Genomic DNA, 14,233 nt, shown 5'->3' with positions numbered 1-14,233 from the left:
TCACATTGACTTAGACAATGACGATCAAATAAAATGATTTTTCAAAAATCTGCATATATTTTGAACAGATGCTGTGTACTTGGCAGTCTGGGTGCTAAGTCTCCCTCATAGTAACCATCTAGACAGTGTTACAATCCTCATTTTATACAGGAAAAGGAGGTATAGAATAGGCAAAGATTTGCACCTGACCAGTCAGCTAGCAAATAGTATAGCACCCCGCCCCCAAACTCAAAAGCCTGCCTGTGAATCTTGACTGTGATGTAGATGGGTCAGGAGAGGTGTTTCAAAGCCCCACACAATGCTGCTAGATGCTGCAAGACATGGTGGAAAATGAAAACTCCAAAACCAATACTGGAATGGCCCCATTGCCTTTTCTAGAATGTTCTAGAATGTTGCCCATGGTCGTGTTAGTCCACAACTGGAGAAAAGTTAAGGGGGAGGCAGCCATCTTGTAAAACTCTTCTGTGAATAAGGCATGTTGGGAATGTTGGCTGTCTTGAGAGAGAGACTTGTTTAGAGTGGTGGTGGGCTAAGGAGATCTGTAGCCCAAGAGGATGAGATTCACACAGAGGAGCAAGGATTCACTTGAAGCCTACCTACAAACCTGCTTTCCCTGCAGAATGTATGCTCTTATTACTTTGCAAGAGAGTTTCCTCGCCATTTATCACAGATCAATTTAGTCAAGATAGATGAAAGGAAGCCTGTGTCTACAGCAATGTTTGTTCAAAGAATGTTCGTAGTGCTTTTTTTCCAGAATAGATCAACTGGAAACAAACCAAGTATCCAGCAAAGGATTTTGCAGAAACCAGTTGTACATTCACCGGGTGGAGTATTATTTGGCGATAAAAAGAAGGATGTGCTACTGATACATATAAAAACCTGGTTGAAGCCCAGAAACATTATGGTGAGCAAAGTCAGCCAGACACAAGAGAACACACTGTCCAATTCCATTCTTGTGATGTTATAGAGGAGGGTGGGGGCAGGTTATGGTAAAAGAATGCCAGGTTTGGTCTATGCAGATGGTGGGGTTAGCTAGAAGGGAACACGATGGAACCTTCTGGATCGATGGAGATGTTCTCTCTCATAATTGGCATGGCTATTACACAGGTGTATGCAGTTTTCCAAACCCATCTGACTGTTCCTGTGTAACCCAAGCATTTTACTGGGTAGAGTTAAACTTTAGAAAAATATTCTTTGGGTTAGAGTGATGGCTCAACAATTAAGATCATTGGATACTGTTCCTTTGGGATGAAAGAGTGAGATTTGTCTAGAGGAATTTGTGCAAGAATTTTCTGGAAGTCCATCTACAGATCCCTCCTGCACAGAAGCAAGGATGCCCGCCGAGGGGACACTGATCTTTGCTTCCTGTTCTTATGTCTTTGTGATTCCCAGTATTCATATGTCAGCTCCTAACTATCTGTAACTCTGACAGGGGATCCATCACTCTTCTGGCCTGTGCAAGCACAAGGCACACATGAGGTGCACGTACATGCATGCAAGCGAAACATCATATTCATAAAAAAAGTTAAAAGGACTTTAAGGGTCTATTCTCAGGCTAGTGGGACGGCTTCGTGAGTAACAGCGCTTGCTGCCAAGCCCCATGCATGTGATCCTCACGACCAACATGGTGGAGGGAGAGAACTGACTCCTACGGAAAGTCCTCTTCACCTGCACACATGCATCTCAACACACACACACACACACACACACACACACACACACACACACACACACACACACATTTAGAAGTTATTCTTTTCCCTCTTCTCCCTTTGTCCTTTCAATTCTGGAAGGTGACACTTGTAGCTAATGTAAGTCTCATAATTGTAGTAACTGTTCTAAGATTTCCTAGCCCCACCCTTACTTGAAGTTATCTTTTCTTTTATTGACCTCAGAGGAGTGAAAGGATTTTGGGGGAAACTGACTCAAAAATGCAGAGTGATGGTTACAAAACAACTAGAGGCAGAACAAATCTGCCTTTGACTTCTGCCAGGGACTTGTGGTTTGAATAAGATGGCTCTATAAGCTCATATATCTGAATGCTAGCCACCAGAGAGTGGAACTCTCTGATAGGATTAGAAGGACTAAGAGGTGTGGCCTTGGAAGAAGTGCATCACTGAGGTTTCAAAGGCTTGTCATGCCTACTCCCGCCGACCTTGGAGGATCGGGATGTAGGTCTCAGCTACTGCTCTAGCACCCACACGCCACCTTGTTCCCTATCGTGGTGGTAATGGACTAAACATCTGCAAGTCAACCTCCACTTACATGCTTCTCTTCTGAGCGTGGGCTTGGTCACAGTGTCTCTTCACTGCCGTAAACTAAGACAGAGCTCAAAGATAATGGGTCTTTGGGATTGTAGCAAATTAAAGTGTTTTCTCTACCAACAAGAGAAGGAAGAGGCAACCCACAGTTGGGAGAAGTTATTTGCAAATTTTGCTTGAGGTTAGTGCTCATGTCAACTTGTATGAGGAACTCAAATGAGCCAACATGCAAACAATTCCCGTTTAGAGTAGACAGAAGGCCAGCACAGGCTTTTCTCTAGGACATACAAAAGGCCAACAGATGGATCATAAAACGCCCCACATCACTGAATACCAGGGAATGCAAATTAGAATTTCAAGGTGACTTGCCTCACATCTGTCAGATGGCTGTTAGCTCAGAGGCTGGCTATCTGCCTGGCCTTTACAGGGGATGCTAAGGTTCTTGAGTGGTGAGCGCTGGACCCACTGAGCCATCTCCCAGCCTCTGAGAAGGCTTTTCAATACCACTGAAAACTGGTGATTGGAATGTGCTCTAGCTCGGGGCTGCTGGTCTTCCACCTTTCTTGCTCTGTGCACTCCTGAAGGCTGTACTAATGGTCTCCGTGTGGATGGCATGAGGCTGTGTGGCTCCCGTGTTCCTACAGTCGTTATGCTTCTGTGACACTGGTTGAACAGTGTACATTGCCACATGGGCATAGGGTGCTACTTCCTGTGTAAGAGCATGACCTCTGGGGCTGATTGGTATCAAATAGAGTTCACAATGATTCTCTTTCCTCTTCTCCAAGAACCTTACTCCTACTCGGTCAGCCAGCTGGCCTCCTCCCTCCCCCACTTAGGATTTTAATGTGGAATGCTTCTAGAACATGTCTGCTGCTCGTCTCCATAGCGTTCTGGCTAGCTGGAGAGGAAAGCGAGTGCAGGACAGGGCCTGTTTCACACAACTCTCTAAGTCTTGTCACTGGGAAGTTTAGGATAGGGAAGAGGAAGGTCGCTGAAGCGGGTAAATGGTCCCACTCCGCAGTATTCTGGAAGGTGCAGCTGATTCTTGTGAAAGCTCTTTTTTTCCTGGCACCTGGACCAGTGTCATTCTGGGTAATTAGTGAGAAGCAGCCTAAGGGAGTGTTTCAACATCTAATAAGCAGATTAGCTTCAATGCGAATAAGCCTAAGGATTTGAAATCAAGCACAGAATGTAAGCCCATTGCAAAATATTAAACAACGAGCCCTAAACCTGTTGTTTCCCTCTCAGTGTTCTGCAGGGATTGCTCCACACTGTCCTGGGAGTGTCGGGACAGACAGGGCTGATGTCACACTGTATAGCAGTTCCATTCTGCAGCCGTGGGGACTCTTAAGAGTCGCATGGTTTGGCCAGATTGTAGAGAAAAATGGATTCAACAAAAGGTCATGAGCACAGGGGACATAGCTCAGTCTATAAAGTGATTGCCTTACAAACATGAGGACCAGAGTTCAAATCCCCAGAACCAGCATGAGCTGAAGAGCTGTGGTACACGCCTCTAATCGGATCTCTGCTAGATAGGAGGTAGAAGCCGGAGGATCTCTGAAAGCTTGCAGGCTAACCTGACGGCTTGGCAGAGTCTTACACCATTGACAGATACTGTCTCAAACAAGAGGTAGAAGGTGTCTGAGGACTGACACCTGAAATTGTCCCCTCACCTTGACATGCCATACCCACAGTTCTGCATGCATGTACACATGCACACTCTAAGATAAACATTCCATAAGCACAGCCTCCCGGACTGAGAGTAGTCACGTGCCTCAGGGGCCACCAACGAATCTCTCCCCTCCTTCAACTAAGCTGTGACTGATTCATTTTCGTTAAAAAACAAACAAATGTGTTTGTACATGAAGGGCTGTCAAGACTTCTCCAGGAAATCCTGGGACTCTCTTAATCTCTTGTAGCACTGTCTTCTCACCCTCCAGAGGCCCTCAGCTTGGAGATTGGAAGAGGGTTTTCAGAAGGAGTGGCTGGACCTTTTCTGGAACCTTGTGTGTGCCGAGAAATGCCTGCCTGGGCAGCAATAAGGGGATTTTGGAGTGAGATAGCTTACAATTAGAATTTGACCAACAGGCAGGCCGTGTGCATTTAAATTGTAGAATCAGTGTTCCTTTACATACTTATCAGAAACATTCTCTCCCACTGACATAATCCATCCCTCAAACCTGTTAAGTAGCACCCATCCTCGTCTCTGTTTCTCAGAAATTGCAGAGAACGTTTCATGACTCAGTGGGACTTGCTTCCAAAGGATTAAAGGGGAATCCCATGAGGATCTGCAGTCCAAGGCAGAGGAGTGCGAATGTTCCTGCCCCTACCTGGGCGAAGTTGGCCTCCGTGCATGCTTATCTTATCCTAACAATTGCCCTGCAGTGATTATTTATGGCCTGGCTACCCTTGGCAGCCCTGTTGAACCAAGGCCCATGTTTCCCCACTCAGATCTTTTAAAGCAGCCAACTTTTCATCCTCGATTCTCCTTTTGTAAGGCTGTAAATATTTCTCCTTCCTTCAACTGATCGCTAGGATATGGTACCTGCTCTGTGTTTAGCATGTGGGCTGTTCTCGTTAGCGTATAGTGCACTCCTCATAGGTGCCAGCTGCGATTGGGCGAGACTGATAAGTTTGACTCAGGGAGTGTCAGGGATTGATTATAGATGTCTTGTTAGGCTCAGGGAGTGTCAGGGATTGATTATCGATGTCTTGCTGAACGTGGAAGGTGGGAATACTAGCACACCTGCTGCATCTTTCAAGTCATGCTCACAAAGCTAAGTAGGTTGACCTCACTAAGGCTTGAAAACTCAAGGTGAACTTATACTCCTTACGGAATGGAAATAGGGTTCTTTTTATTTCTGTATTTTGGGGAGACAAGGTCTTGTATCTCCCAAGCTGGCATTGCACCCTTTATGTAGCAGAGGTTCACCTTGAACTTCTGGCTTTCCTGCTTCTAGCTGCAGTAGCAGGGATTGCAGGTGTTCACTAGCACGCCCAGTTTGTGCAGTGCTGGGGATGGAAGGCAGAGTTTAATGTGTGCTAAGCAACCGAGCTACGTCCTCGGCTCCAAAGATGCGATTTTTAAGACGTCCATAATGTTAGCCAGGCAGTGCCTTGTGTATCATTGCAAATGTCTACAATAAGCTTCCAGTTTTTAAAATTCAGCGGTTGTGGAAGGGTAGCACAAATGAATATGAGCATGCACCATTCATTTATACATTGCCCAACGTGGGCTTACATTTTAAATGAAAATAAAAATCCAACGGTATTGATCTGACAGCAAGAAGACTTATGAAGACCAATGGTCAGAGACAGGGCTCCTTTGTTAGTACAATTGTGTGCATGCTTGTGCGTGTGCGTGTGTGTGTGTGTAAAAGTCTGTAAACATGTTCATTTGTGGGAGTATGCAAATGCCTGTGATATACCTGTGTGTGTGTAGGTCCGAATCAAACTTGCTTATCATTCCTCAGGCATTACCCATCTTGTTGGCTGAGATAGGCTCTCTCGCTGGTCTGGGGCTCACAAGAGTGGCCTAGGCTGGCTGTAAGCTTGGGTTTGTGGTCTGCCTGGTTCTGTGCCCCCCAGCACTGGGATTACAAGCCTGCACCAACACACTTGACTCTTTTACGTGATTCTAGGGTTCAAACTGAGGTCCTTATGTTTATAGACAAGCACTTTACCTACTAAACCATCTCCCTACTCCCACTTAGCAGAGTATTTTAACTTCTGAAATGTATGATGGGGACAGTGGATCTTCAGGAACGAAATCAAGGTAATTGAAAATACCACACTACCTCCAGCAAACACGCTTCCTTCTGCCCTGGGTTGTACTTCCTGTCTGCATCTGCAGCTCTATCTACTGTAGCAAACTGAAATGAATGAGCAGCAGCCGTCATTCTCATGTAAGTGGTTCGGCTTCCAAACCCAGCTGTTGTCAGCCACAGCCTGGAGAGCACTGGCATCAGATCCTGAAGTCACGTGCATCATCACCATCTCTTACCTGCAAGTCCAGGCTTTGCCAGCAAGCAGCTACTGGAGGTCCCTTAAACCCAGGCACTTTGGAGCAGAAACTAGGCAGGAATATATGTTTCTCTAATGTTGGTAATTGTGACACATGAATTCACAGCCATTTTGTTAAACCTGAGAAGCATTCTAAGATTTTCACACACACACACACACACACACACACACACACACACACACACACCCATTCTGTGACTGCCATTGCTTCAGCTGGGTCATTCTTGGCCACTGGCAGTGTCTTCTGATCTCCAGTGCCTCTCTGAAGTCAGAGTATTTTTCTGGTCCTTTGGGAACAAAGATGGGACTAAGGCTGTCATTCCTTTACACACAAAGCAGGTGCTCCATTGCATCCCATTGCCTGCATCCCACTGCCTGCATCCCACTGCCTGCATCCCACTGCCTGCATCCCACTGCCTGCATCCCACTGCCTGTATCCCATTGCCTGCATCCCACTGCCTGCATCCCACTGCCTGCATCCCACTGCCTGCATCCCATTGCCTGCATCCAATTCCCTGCATCCCACTGCCTGCATCCAATTCCCTGCGTCCCATTGTCTGTACCCCATTGCCTGCATCCCATTGTCTGTATCCCATTGTCTGTATCCCGTTGCTTCCGTCAGAGGTAGGGTCTGGTTTCTGGTGTGTATTCTTTCATTTCCTCCTAGCATGGTGTGCAAGTGCCACCACCACCACCACCACCACCACTATTGCTCACCATCTAACATTGATTTTGTGGACAGACATGCTTAACCATGTTTAAATGCTTCAGAAATGAAATCAGGAAGGGCTGGGGATGTAGGTCAGATGTTGAAGCCTTGCCCACCACACATAAAACCTTGGGCTTTGGCCCCCAGTACTGCATATAAACTGAACATGGTGGCAATGCTTTTAGCTCCAAGACTCAAGGAGGTGGAGGCAGACGCACCTGGAAGGATCTCTCCCTGTTCGATAAGGAACACAGGTCCATCCCAAATTTTCAATCTATTAGTGGGCTTAGTTGCTCGTTGTTATATAATCAGTGTTTGAAGTTCAACGTCAAGTTCCAGGCCAGCATGGGATATAGAAGAACCTGTCTCAAACAAAACAAAACAAAAATGAACAACCCAAAAAGCAACAACAACAAAAACCCAAACGAGCCCAAATAAAACACATTATTTTGTATTAAAGAAAACAAGAAACCAGCAAAAGCCATTCTCTAAATTCTAATGTTGAACTCACAATTGAACAACTGTTAATGTTTCGGCCTTGACTAACAACCTGGAAGTCCGGGGCTTGTAACTGCTGGAAGACATTAAGGAAAGCCTAGGGACTGGAAGCCCCACCTGGCCTGTGGTTGGTCTGTGTCGCTGACATCCTGCTGGTTTGCTATTTCTTGGTGGGGCCAGGCTGAGCAGAGCGTATTGTCTGGGGTGGGAGCTGACCTTGGGAAAGCATCAAGGTGCGGTTGTAGGGTTGAGAACACCAAGGGCATGCTAGGGTAGGCAGCTGCAAGGAGGCACTTTATGATGTCCTGATGTCCTCATGTCCTTGTGACAATAGAACAGCAGGAAACCAACCAGCAGAGCCACCAAGGCATTCCTAGGTGATCTGTGATTCCCTTCCTGGTTCCTGCACTCCTATTCAGCAACTCACACCACCAGGCTCCCCGATCCCATTTTGGCTTCTGCAGGTCCTACACTCATCTGCACGAACCTACATGCTAACATACATACATCCAGATAATTAAAAGTAAAATAAACCTTTAAAGATGGTCAGATTAACACAAGACAGTGGAGTTTTGGGCTCAGGGCAAACTGTTGGTACTTTAGTAACTTCTGGAAGCTATGCTTGGTCTGTCCACAGACCTGCCCATCATTTAAAAAGGGAGAGGAAGGAGGAGGCGTGAGCGCTTACATTCCACCCATCCAAATACCCTCTCAAGGCCAAACAAGTTAGAAAGGGGGAGTGGATGAGATGTATACGGCCCAAATTCCATCCGTTAAGTTTATGTAACAGCTCATCACGTAATAGATTTGGCCTTAGTCCAGGGCATGTGTAGGTACTGGGCTTTGCGTGCCTAATAGACCTCCATCAATCAATCATGGCGCCATGTCCAACACCCGGTTGCTGTTTGTTTAAGCCGGCTTTGGTGATTGTATAAATAGCTTTAGCAACGTGCTCTCCCACCCTTGGTGATAAATGGCATCTTTTAAACATCCTTCACCAGCACGTGATCCAAGGCTGTTTATGGTGTGTGTTCTCATGGCATCTTACCTGCCCTGGTTTCTGGAGCCTATGCCCTTCTCAATCAGCTAGTGTCCTGCCTTGTGGAACCTGGCAAGGGCCACACAGGGGGCTGCCAAGTGAAACTGTGACTCAGGGCTGGACAAGTGAATTGGAGTTCATGCAGAAGGCAAAGGTGCACTTTTCCCCCCTGAGAAGACAAAATACTGCTTGGCTGTTTCTTAAAGCCGCTCTTTGTTCTGACCAAAGGCTAGGGCCTCTTGCGCTCCTGTCTCTACCTCCAGAGCTCACGGGCATGCATTACCTCTGAAGGATGCACTACCATACCTGGTTTATCCAGTGCTGGGAAAAGAACCCTGCTTTCATGTATACTAGGCAAGCACTCTGCCAACTCTTGGGGCAGCAGCAGGAAGAGCAAGCAGCTGGTAGAAGACCTGGACACATGCCCCAGCCTCCTGGGGCCACAGTTTCTTAAGAGATGGCGTGCTCCCATTGCAGGGTTCCAGTGAGATGCTGTGCATAAAGATGTGTAAATGTTATCCTTTCACGGTACTGGAATGCCTATTGCATACGTGACCTCCCAGCCTCTAAGAGGGAGGCAAGCTGGGCACATGCAGACAGAGGAGAAAGGTCATTCTTGACAGGGGAAAGAGTATAAGTAACGTGTTCAGGCAGAGAATGCCGAATACAAAGCAGGTGCATGGTAGCGTGTTGGGGTAGAAAGCTCAGGGGTTTAAGGCCAGCCTGGGCTACATGAGAACCCATCTCTAAAAGGAGGAAAAGGAGGGAGAAGAGAAAGAGGAGGAAAAGGGAGGGGGAGGGGGAAGAAAAGAAAGAAAGAAAAGGAAAATGTAAACTAGAATACACGGACCGTGTTAGAGAACATCGTTGAGAATTCTTTGGCTGGAGCAAGGGTGTGTGAATGAGAGAAATGCCAGGTACAATTCGCCCAGATCACTGGGGCCAGGTTACAGAGGGTCTCAGATCGTAGGGAAGCCAAGGAAATTGGACTTACTTTATAGGCAGTGAGGGGCAGGAGTAAGAGGATCACAGCTGGGCTTCAGGAAAATGAATCTGGCATAGAAATGCTGCAAAACCTTTGGGACTGAAAGGGGCAGAGATAAGTAAAGCAGTTTGGCTGTAGTGTTTTCAAACGTTCTGAAGCACACAAGCTAGGTATTTCAAAGGATCCTGTTCTCTCATGAGCACCGAAATTCTTCTCTTTCTTTCCTGTGTTCCCTTCCTGTTTGTTACCTCTCCCTCCCCTCCCTCCCCTCCCTTCCCCTCCCTTCCTTTTTCTTTTTCTTTTTCTTTTTTTCTTTTTGCTTTTTCTGATGTTTTAAGACAGAGTCTCATGTAACCCAGGCTGGCCTCAAACTCAGGATGTAACCTAGGGCAGCCTTGAGCCAATCCTTCTGCCTCCACTTCCCAAGTTCTACGATGTCAGACCCAGGGCAGCATGTGAGCTCTGTCCCCGTCTCCTGATCATGACTGCATTACTTATATGCTCACTCCTGGATGCCTTTGGGGGCAGGGGTTCTTCTTAGATTCTTTTATTTTTTTTCCCTTTCCTTTTCCTCCCTCCCTCCTCCTCCCTCCCCCCCTCCCTCCCTCCCTCCCTCCCTCCTCCCTCCCTCCCTCCCTCCTCCTTCCTTCCTTCCTTCCTTCCTTCCAGGAGAGAGCAACCTAACTCAGCATGGGAAGAATCCCCAGAAGGTGCTTCATAAATGTCCAGCAGCCTTGGGGGTGCCCAGCCCATGAGCTGTAAGTAACTCTGTTACTGAAGTCCATGCAAACCTCCAAGCTTAGCTTTTAGTTAACCCAGATATACAAAGTACTTGTGGTCCGGGTGGCCAGCATGTCTGTAATCAGACTCGATCAACTCAGTGTGTGTGTGTGTGTGTGTGTGTGTGTGTGTGTGTGTGTGCGCGCGCGCGCTTGTGTGTAGACCAGGGGTGGTTCTTGGATGGCATCTTCAGTCACTTCACTTTATTTGTGATGCAGAGTCTCTTGAACCTGGATCTCACATATTCTGCTAGACTGACTGGCCTGCAAGGCTCAGGATCCTCCTCCTGTTTCCAGGGATTAGAGGCACCTACCACTTTGCTTGGCTTTAACACGGGTTCTGGGTGACCTCACCCAGAGGATCCTCCTGATGGTGTGCCAAGCACTTTACTGATGGACCAGTCTCCCCAGGCTCTAATTCTCTCTTTAATAAGAACGGTGGAATGCCTATGGGTTTCACAGATATGCCCCTGCTCAAGCAAACGTGTTCAGATCCTCTGTGTGTACACTTCACTGCAGGTCTGTGGCTCCGTATGTGTTCCAACAGGAGACTCTAACTGTGGTTTACCAAGAAAGTGATTCAGTCTCCTTCACAAAGTAGCCCTAGGGAGGGGGCCACTCACCTTTCTTGTTCTCTGTGCAAATGTTCTTTAACAACAGTGCTCGCTAACTAACTAAAAATCATTTTAAAAATCATTTGTTAAATGAGAGGCCTTTTTTAGTTGGCTTAGTTGGCGAAATTCTAAAGTATGGCTAACTTGTCACGTATGGTACAAGGCTACGGACAGGAAACCCCTACGACTCTCCATGGAAATGTGATTCAAGAGAAAGCTGGGAGCCTCTATAAACATTTTTGTATTTGTGAATCTGGGAATTTGAGAAGGTTCCGGATGTATGCCTGAGGAATGTCAAGAGTCTGACTATAAATCCAAATTTCCAAAACAGATAAATTATTGAATGACTATACAGATTGCAAAAGCAATCTTTCATTTATTAAATATTTACTGTGTGTTCATCCTAGCGAAGTCCTTGAGTAAATATGATTCAAATTTGATTTATAGGAAGTCAGTGCATACGGTGGTTTGGGATACAATTTGTTGAAGGGAGTTACTTTTCATTTGAATGCTACTTCGAAAATATCTGCATATATAAATGATGCTCATTTAGTAGTTAAAGATTGCTTTATTGCCACCAAGAATTTGATGGTGAGCGATAATTCTAAAGTTGTTTGATAGCAAAGGTTCTAGTTTATCATGACCCATCATGACCGTGTGTGCTGTCCTTTTGCATGGAGCCATGTGAAATAATCATTAAAGTTTCCACTGTTGAGTCTGTCTGCCTCAGGACGGAGGCCTTAGCATTCCTGTCAGTAAAATGGGGTAAGTGAAATTTCCCTCTATTGGCCATAATTTTTGCCCTGAACTGTGTGTAATTTTATCTAGCTTTTCATGTCTTCAATGCTTTAATCAGGAACTTATTCCTGTCATCTTTCAACTGTCTAGGAATCAATGTGTGGCCTCCTTAAACTCCTTGAATTCTTAGATAATGTTTAAAATTGTTCTTTTAATTTCTGTGCCTGAGGTTCTCCTCAATAATTCTCACTGGAGAATGTTTCTATAAGACATGTGGTCTTTGGGAGAACATATTATCTTGGTCTTCCATATATTTGTGTTCATGTGATGGGAACTGGTTTGTGGATTTTGTTGATTGGTGGTGTGTCTGATACGAGGTTCTAGCCTGTCTATGTTAAACAGAAGTGTGGTTTTCTTTTCCCCGTTCTCCAAACTTGGTTAATTTCAAGATCGTGGAGGAAGAGATTTTAGGTTAGTCCCTTGGAGACTCAGTGTTGATTTTTGATCAGCAAGACCAATGTGATTTGAACTTAGTGGAGGTTGGCAATGGGTTTCTGTGCGAAGTCTGGGATGGGAATGATGACTCTGGGCAAGGAACTGGGCAGACTCATCAAAAAAGCGTTTGAACGTGGCTGCTGGCTGGGCCTGGATGGAAGGGCAGCCCAGGGTAAGAGACATGGTGTAGACTCACCTAGAGATTGAACAACTGTATCTCCTCACTGGGCCTGAGTGTGGAGAGCAAACCCTTCCTCTTTAAATGGCGTCTTAGCAGTAACTAATGCAGCATCTAAGTGCAGCATCTGTGCATGGATCTGCACAGGCCCACATCGAGCATTCGCTTGCTTCCTCGCTGTCGGGCTCTACAGGTTTCCACTCCAAGCAGTCGTGTCACCAGGAACTGGCTCAAGTGTAGACTTCACAGGATTTCTCCTAGTCATTTTAGTCTATCTAAAGCTCTTCCGGTTTTCAGAGCCCAGTGCAGAGCTGAACAGATCAGTGAAGGATTCTTCTTCTTCCTCCTGCTCATGGATTTCTTCTTTTCTCAACTTATATGCTGTGTGTGCAAATTTGTGTGTATGTGTACATGTGTGTGTGTGCATGTGTGTGTGTGCATGTGTGCGTGTGTATGTGTATGTGTGCATGTGTGTGTATGTGTGAGTGTGTGTGTGTGTGTGTGTGTTGTATTGTGCAAAGGCCACAGGAGGCCAAGTGTCCTTCTCTAACATGTTCCCTTGAAGCAGGGTCTCTCACTGAACTTAGAGCTCACTACTTTGGCCCCAATGATCCTCATGTTTCTGCTGCATGTGGTACTGAAATCACAGGCATGTACATAGCCAGATCCATCTTTCTACATGGGTGTTGGGGATTGAACCCATGTCTTTACACTTATACAGCAAGTGCTTTCATCCACAGATCCATCTTCTTCCTCCCAATACTTCCATTTGAAAAAAAATGTCTTTGAGTTAAAGACATATTCATAAATACCCATTGCCTTCAAAATACAACAGGGAAAAACAAAGTATTTTATAATAGAAAGTAGACTGGAGCTGTGGCTTAGTTACTGGGATGCCTGCCTAGCATGCACAGAGCCTTGAGTTTTATCCTCAGGATCTTGTAAAATCAGATGTGTGATGGCTTAGGCTCCTAACCCCAGCACTTGGTGAGGTGAAGTGGGAGGATCAGAAGTTCGAGGTTACCGTTGGCTGCACAGAAAGTTTGAGGCTAACCTGTGCTACATGAGACTCAATCTCAAAAAAAAAAAAAAAAGCACAAAGAGAAAAAGAAAAAAGAGCAAGAATGGATAAGAAGAAAAAGAAGAAAAGAGAATGAAAAGTAGACATATAGGCTATGCTGGCTGAATATACATTTACAGAAGGCAACAGAAGGAAGTTCATTGTTTTACAGAGCACTAGGTTAGTGTTTTTAATATTTACAAAAGCAGTACTAGCATCCAAGAAAATTGGAGTATAATCTGTTTATTATCCCACGGTGTTTTTATAAAAACCTACAGCTCTAAACTGTCCCCCATAGCTCTGTCTGTAATAGGCATTATGGGCTAATACGAATGTTCTTGCATTCTTCTCTGATGTGCACAAGGACATTTTTAAATTTAGATGTTTTGTATCCAAAGCAGTTCCAGACATTATCTAAAAGCCAATCTGATTTCCTGTGGTAAAATAAAAAGTATATTCTTAGAAAAAGCCCTCAGGTAGAGAGCTTAACATGAGATCCAAATGGTCAAAGTAGCCTTTTATGAGACAAACGTAACTTTCTGCAACATGGCCTTGTACATTTTCGAAACAAAAATGAGCCCCTGCCACCCAGGAGCGGATGGCCAACCCCTGGGGCGCGTGTCAGGAGGTTGAGCATGCATGTGTCAAGTGCTTAGTGCTGGAGTTGGGCAGCTCTTCTCCTGTGATAGAAAGTGCCAGATTCTAAGTCTGGAAGGAATATGGATGCCTCCCGTGCCTTAAAGAATGATTTCCACGGCAGAGGCCGAACACACTACCTAAAATCCTGGGAACGGTTCTCGGAAGAAGTGGACTTCCTTTTTTCACATTTGGGTAAATTTGTACAATACATATAG

The sequence above is a fragment of the Rattus rattus genome, chromosome 8 (genome assembly GCF_011064425.1).
Source record: "Rattus rattus isolate New Zealand chromosome 8, Rrattus_CSIRO_v1, whole genome shotgun sequence".
Classification (NCBI taxonomy): domain Eukaryota; kingdom Metazoa; phylum Chordata; class Mammalia; order Rodentia; family Muridae; genus Rattus; species Rattus rattus.
The sequence above is the reverse complement of the archived record's forward strand: the minus strand, read 5'-3'. Positions refer to the sequence as shown.